Here is a 6,535-nt window from a genome sequence, read left to right on the forward strand (position 1 = left end):
AAGATGCTGACCAAGTCTTTTTATTCCCCAGGGCAACAACAGCCCGGCCCACTTATTCATTAATATAAATGCATCCTTCCTTTTGTAGATTTCACTACTGTAGAATCTGAGTTCAATTTCTGTCTCTAATATTTGCAAGGGCCTGTGGTCTTAGGTAAATTAAATAAACTATCTGAGCCTCAGTTTTCTTATTGCAAAATAGAAATAACAAAAATTGAATTTTCTTTATCATAATATTTTGGGCAGTGTTCTGTCTAGAATAAAGCTTACTTATATAACTGTAAGAGGTGGTAGTGGTGGTGATAGTAGTAGTAGTAGTAGTTGCAGCAGCAGCAGCAGTAATAAGAAACCCTAGTTCCTTTAAGATGGAACATTCATATTATTTTCCTCTCTATATGTTATAGTTTATTAAATACTTTTCCTCCTAAAATATGGGGCCTAGAAATAGCACAATATGACAAATATCATTTGATCATGGAAGAGAAAATGGGATCATTACTTCTGTCTTTCTAGATGTTATACACTGTTCTTCTAATTCAGCCAAAAATTCCATTAGCTAATTTTTGTTTATTTTTTGGCCACCACATCACACTACCAGTTCTTGCTGAGTATAGTATTACCAACTGCGTATGTATCCTCCACATGAAAGAACCATTGGCATCTCAAACACAGAATGTTCAAAACATAGTAGAGTATATTTCTCCCCCAATTCATGCCTTTTTCAAGCTTTCCTACTCCTGCCAAGGGCAATGCAACCCTTCTAGTCACTGTTTTATAAGCTTCGAGTCATTCTCGTTCTTTTCTCCTACATTCTCTCAATACCGTCATTTGATAACTATTGCTGATTCTACCTTCACAATATCTATCACCTTCATTCCTTTATTAGTTTCCCCTTCATATAACACCCTTCCACTTATGAGACCACTAACCTGTTGCAGATATTCTCTGTTCTTCATTTGGACTATAATATTATCATTTGTCCTCTATTTTCAAAGAGAAGCAATGACATCACAGGGTGATGTCTGGACTTATGAGTAAAATTGGATTTAAGTTGTACAGAGTTGCACAAAGTCATCAGCCTCACTCTCTCTTCCAAAGTAATTGATGTCTAGTGGCAGGACAAAAATCAAGATGATTGCCAGTGACCTAGGACGCAATAGATGACTTTGATGTCTTTTGCCACCTTCATGCCATTGGAACAAATTGTCCTCATCTACTCATTCTGCCTAGAGAAGTCTTGCACAATAAAAATGGCCTCTTAATTGTGCTCCCTATTTCTGTCCCCCCCCCCTTTCCTCCCCACATGCCATACAGTTGTCAAAATAATATCACTTGCCCATCAATTGGGCAAAACAAATTGTGGTATATGAATGTAACGAAATACTATTGTGCTATAAGAAATGAGGAGCAAACAGATTTCAGAAAAACCTGGAAAGACATATAAAATGATGCTGAATGAGGGGACCAGAACCAAGAGAACATTGTATACAATTACAGACACATGACATCGGTGATGACTAACTTTGATAGACTGGGCTCTTCTCAGCAATGCAAGGTTTTAAGACAACTCCAAAAGACTCACTATGGAAAACCCTATCCATATTCAGAGAAAGAATTACTGAGTCTCAGTGCAGATTGAAACAAACTATTTGCTCCCTCTCTTTTGTTTCTTCTTCCTCTAGGTTCATTCCATTGGTTATAATTCTTCTTTACAATTTGACTAATGTTTAATGTGAATGTATATGTGGAACCTATATTGGATTACATGCCATGTTGGCGGGGAGTGGGGAGGAGAGGGAGGGAGTGAAAATTTGGAATTCAAAACTTGTGGAACTGAATGTTGTAAACTAAAAATAAATAAATTTAAAAGGAAAAAAATATCACTAACACAGAGTCATGACTATGACATTCAAATTTTATTAAAAAATATTCAGTGGCTCCCAATTGCCTCTGGGATAAACTTACCCTGGCATTTAAAATTCTGCAATTTGGTTCCCACTTGCCTTTTCAGGTTCTTATAATATTACTCCCTTTTCATGCATTGTTTAAACTATATATTTTAATTATGCAAATTTATTTCATGCATTACTAAAACATTATTTATTTTAATCAAAAAGGTCTATTTGCTCTTCCCTAACATGACCTACTAAATCCCATTTCCATTCCTTTGCATCTGATCTTCCATACATGGAATATATTGGGGATTTTTTCCTTATCTATGTCTCTGAGAATCCTGAGTTTTCCTTAGTTTTCATCTAAATTGGTATCTCTTACAAGTGACCTTTCTCTCTTTCCTAAAGTTACTTTGCATTTATTCATCTTTGTAATGTGGTATCCCCCAGTAGAAGTGTTTCTTTGAAGACTGGAACAGATTTTTATTTTTGTTTTATTTATTTTTATCTTTTGATCCCTAATATCTATTGGAGTGTTATACATATGGTGGAGATATAATATATATTTTTAATTTGAAATTAAATTAATGTCCATTCAAGTCATCTTTTCATTTATACAAAAACTGTTTTCTAGCTACATCTCCCCATCTTAAGTTTTTCGAACATAGACACAGGAATTCAAGTTTTCTTAACTTTTGTCCATCCTACTACCCAGTTAATAACTATTTTTGGATATAGATTCTTTTAACCAATATGAAATGTTTTTCCTAGATTTCATAATCTGCAAATTTGATGAACATGTTAATCTCAGGGAGGCTAGGTGGCGCAGTGAGTAAAGTGCCAGCCCCGAAGTTAGGAGGACCCGAGTTCGGTTCCAACCTCAGACGCTTAACACCCACACAAAAAAATACTAGCTGTGTAACCTTGGACAAGTTACTTAACCCCAATTGCCCTCCAAAAACAAATCAAACAAACAAAAAAAATGTCCATCTCTTTTTCCCTAATATATATATATATATATATATATATACATACATATATATATATATATATATATATATATATATATATATATATATACACCATAGGAAACCACTGTTCTATTCCAAAAAATGTAGAACTCAGTGGTATTTAACTAAGATCTATTAAAATGTTGTGGGATTTATTTTTTTGTTTGTTTGTTTTCAAAGAGGACCAATGATATAACGGGTGATATCTTTACTTGCCCATGAATTGGCTTTAAGTGAAGTGGAGTTGTACAAAGTCGTCAACCTCTCTCTCTCTTCCTGAGTCATCAAAGTCCAGTGGCAGGACAAAAGTCAAGATGGCTGGTAATAGCCGGGGAGGCAGTGGATGAAGTTGGCATCTTTGATGTCTGACCAAGCTGTAAGTGCTTCACAGCACCTGCTTTAGCTGGCTTTGTGGCCATTGGAACAAAGTCTCTTATCCACCCATTCCCCTGGGGAAAATCTTTACATTCCTGTCAATTAGCCTCAATGGAGTTTAGCCTGTCTGCTAAGATGGTTTACTGGTGTGTAGCTGCTGCATGTACTAGAGCTTCTTGGAGCCACAAGTAAGAGTTGGGTGAACCAAGTAGACACTAAAAATGGATGAGCATCCCTGAAAAAGGCTTAGCAAGCCCTCATACCAGAAGTGCTAGACCTTCTAAATACCCTAGCAATCCCATTGAAATGTTTTTAGGTGATAGGGATACAAAAAAATTCAACACTTTATAGTCCTTGCCCTCAACAAATTTCTAAATCTCTTGAACAGCGGTAGTATCACATGCAGACATATAAGTATGATATAGGATAAAATGAGTGAAAGTCCAGAAAAAAATTAAGAGATCATATTTAGATACCATATAATGAAGCCCATATTTGAACAAGAATCCTTGATTTATTGCATGTATAATAAAATGGCTAACCAGCCTTAGCTTGAAGATATATATTTGGTATTTGAAGACATGCCAATTGGGGAAGTAAGACATAGAAGACTGAGTGATATGGTGAAAAGACACTTCATTTAGGGTCTGAGGATTTGACTTCAAATCTCAGCTCTGACATTCATTCTCTCTATGGCCTTAAACAGATTATTTAACTGTTTCAACCTCAGTTTCTTCATCAGTAAAATGAGGGGATTGGATTAGGTAACTTAAAATCTTTCAGATTAAAATGGGCAATTCTACATGTATAAACAAAATAAATAAAAAATTAGAATATGGTAAAAGAAATATAAAACTTCTAAGTGCTTTGAGTGACATAGAGGAAAAGATTAAATAACAGAACTATTATTTTCATCATGAAGATGAAATAGAAATACAATCATAGAATGCCCAATGTGATTTGGTGTAGATTGCATACAAGGGAGAACAAAAACTAAAATTATAACTCAATCAACTCAGCACAAAACACTGGGGTAACTTGTGAGCAGAACTCTCTTTGCAGTTAGACCTGGAATGTGATTTTTCTTATCTTAGCTTTGCGAAGGCACTAGGACACCAGTAATAACTGCATATTGGTATAATGTTTTACTGACAAAGAATTTCCAAACCAATTATTTTACTTTTTATTTTGTTTACAAAAAAACAAAACAAAAAGCAAAGAAAAACAAAAAAAGTCCCAGTACCTTAACATTAATTTATTAAATTCCTCATTTATGCATGGTATTCTTATGCCCATTTTACAGATGGGGAGCCAGTGCCTCAAAAAGGCATTGTGACCATGCCAAAGATCACACAAGCTGTGAGTGACCAAGTTGAGATTCCAACCCAGGTATTCTCACTCCAAGTTTCATATTCTTTCCATTGTAACAAGCTTTATACTTCACTATAGAGTTTCTTTTCCTATGTATACACATGCACACACACAGGGGAAATATGACTAGACAAAATGTAATTAAGAACATAAAATAAACTAACTTAAAAACTACAGGGCCAACTTTGAGCATATTAACTTAGTTGTACTGTATGCCTTCCACAAATTATTTATCCCTTAAGGTCTCATGTTTGGAAGAAAGAAACTAAGCATCTTTTCTTTTCCTTTCTGAAGAATAATCTAGTAGGTAATTCACTTAGAGACCACTATTTCCTGGCATTTTTGACTGGCGCCTTTGCCTTTTTGACTCTTGGTCTTGTGAGAGCCTTTATGCAGAATGACTGAAAGAAGTCTGCATTCAGGTTTGGGTGGGGATAATTATAACCAGCTGATCCTGCAATGGTCTGGTAATTGCCACCAGGTATTGTTAACAAAGCAGCAAATATATGTTTTGTTCTGGGTGCTATACCCAGCAACTGAGACACAGTTGTTCCTCGATCTCTTACAGTCTAACATGGCTATCGGGGTTACAGTGTCATCAGTAATCTTTATATTTATCCTCACCCTACTACACATAATCCATGTCACTTGTTCATCCATTCATTAAACTGCTGTTTATCACACACAGCTCAAAACTATAGGAAATACACAGTTTAGTGTTGTTTTTTTTAATAGTCTGTTTCATGAAATATATGATCTTTTAAGGGCATATGACACAAGTATAGGTAAATATAACATATAGTATCATGGCAAGTGGATCGTGAGAAATTTAAAACAAAGTGTTCTCAGAGGTCTGAGGGTAGAGATTATTACTAATAGGGAAAAGGTTGACAGAGAATGTGGCATTTGATTTGGGTTTTAAATAATGAATACTACCTCTACAAAGGATGAGAAGGAGAGAGACTGTTTCAGAATAAGAAAAAGCAAGAGCCAGGGCACTCTCAGCTTTATTTTCTTTATAAACAAGTATGCACCATCAATAACAATGGTTCACATTTATATAGCATTTTTTTCATTTATACAATGTTTTTTCTCATAGCAATCCTTCAAGTTTGGTGGTACATGTGTTATTTTCGTTCTTTTGAGCATCAGAAAGATGACGTGGCATACACACAGCTGATGAGCACTGGAGCTGGCATTTGAATTATTACCAGATAATAACTTACCACTGATATGAATTATTTGTTTCATTCATGTATTAATGTCTTTCCAACAACACTTTCCAAACACTCCTAATCTAACACTCTTACCATTCCTTTATTCTGATTAAAAACAAGCTTTTATTAAGCCCTTACTGTATGTCAAGGACTGTGCTAAGAACATGCATGTGAAATACATGTTTACACATGTATATAAACACACATTTGTATACAGTGTTACGTGCAAATGCATATACACATATAAGTACATATGTACATTGTGTGTCTATATCAGCAAGATGGCAGAGTGGGTGGAATATAAGGCCTGTAGTCAGTAAGACAGAGATTCAAATTCAGCTTCAGATATTTACTAGCTGTGTGAATCTGAGGAGGTCATATAATCTCTGTTTAATTTAATTTCTTCTCTGTAAAATGGACATAATAATAAGACTTATTTTCCAAGGTTGTTGTGAGGACTAAATAAGATAATAATTGTAAAACAATTGTCACAGTGCCTTTCACAAAGTAGGTGCTCTCTCTATCTCTCTCTGTCTTGTCTCTCTCTCTCTCTACATGTATATATGTGTGATAAGTATGTATGTATATATATGGACATACACATATATGTGCATACATAGACATGTTGTTTATTCATTTTAGTTGAGTCCTAGTCTTTCATGATCCCATC

The sequence above is a fragment of the Petaurus breviceps genome, unplaced genomic scaffold, assembly GCF_028583685.1.
Source record: "Petaurus breviceps papuanus isolate PSGF00001 unplaced genomic scaffold, PetGlider_PUasm1.0 98, whole genome shotgun sequence".
NCBI classification, from domain to species: domain Eukaryota; kingdom Metazoa; phylum Chordata; class Mammalia; order Diprotodontia; family Petauridae; genus Petaurus; species Petaurus breviceps.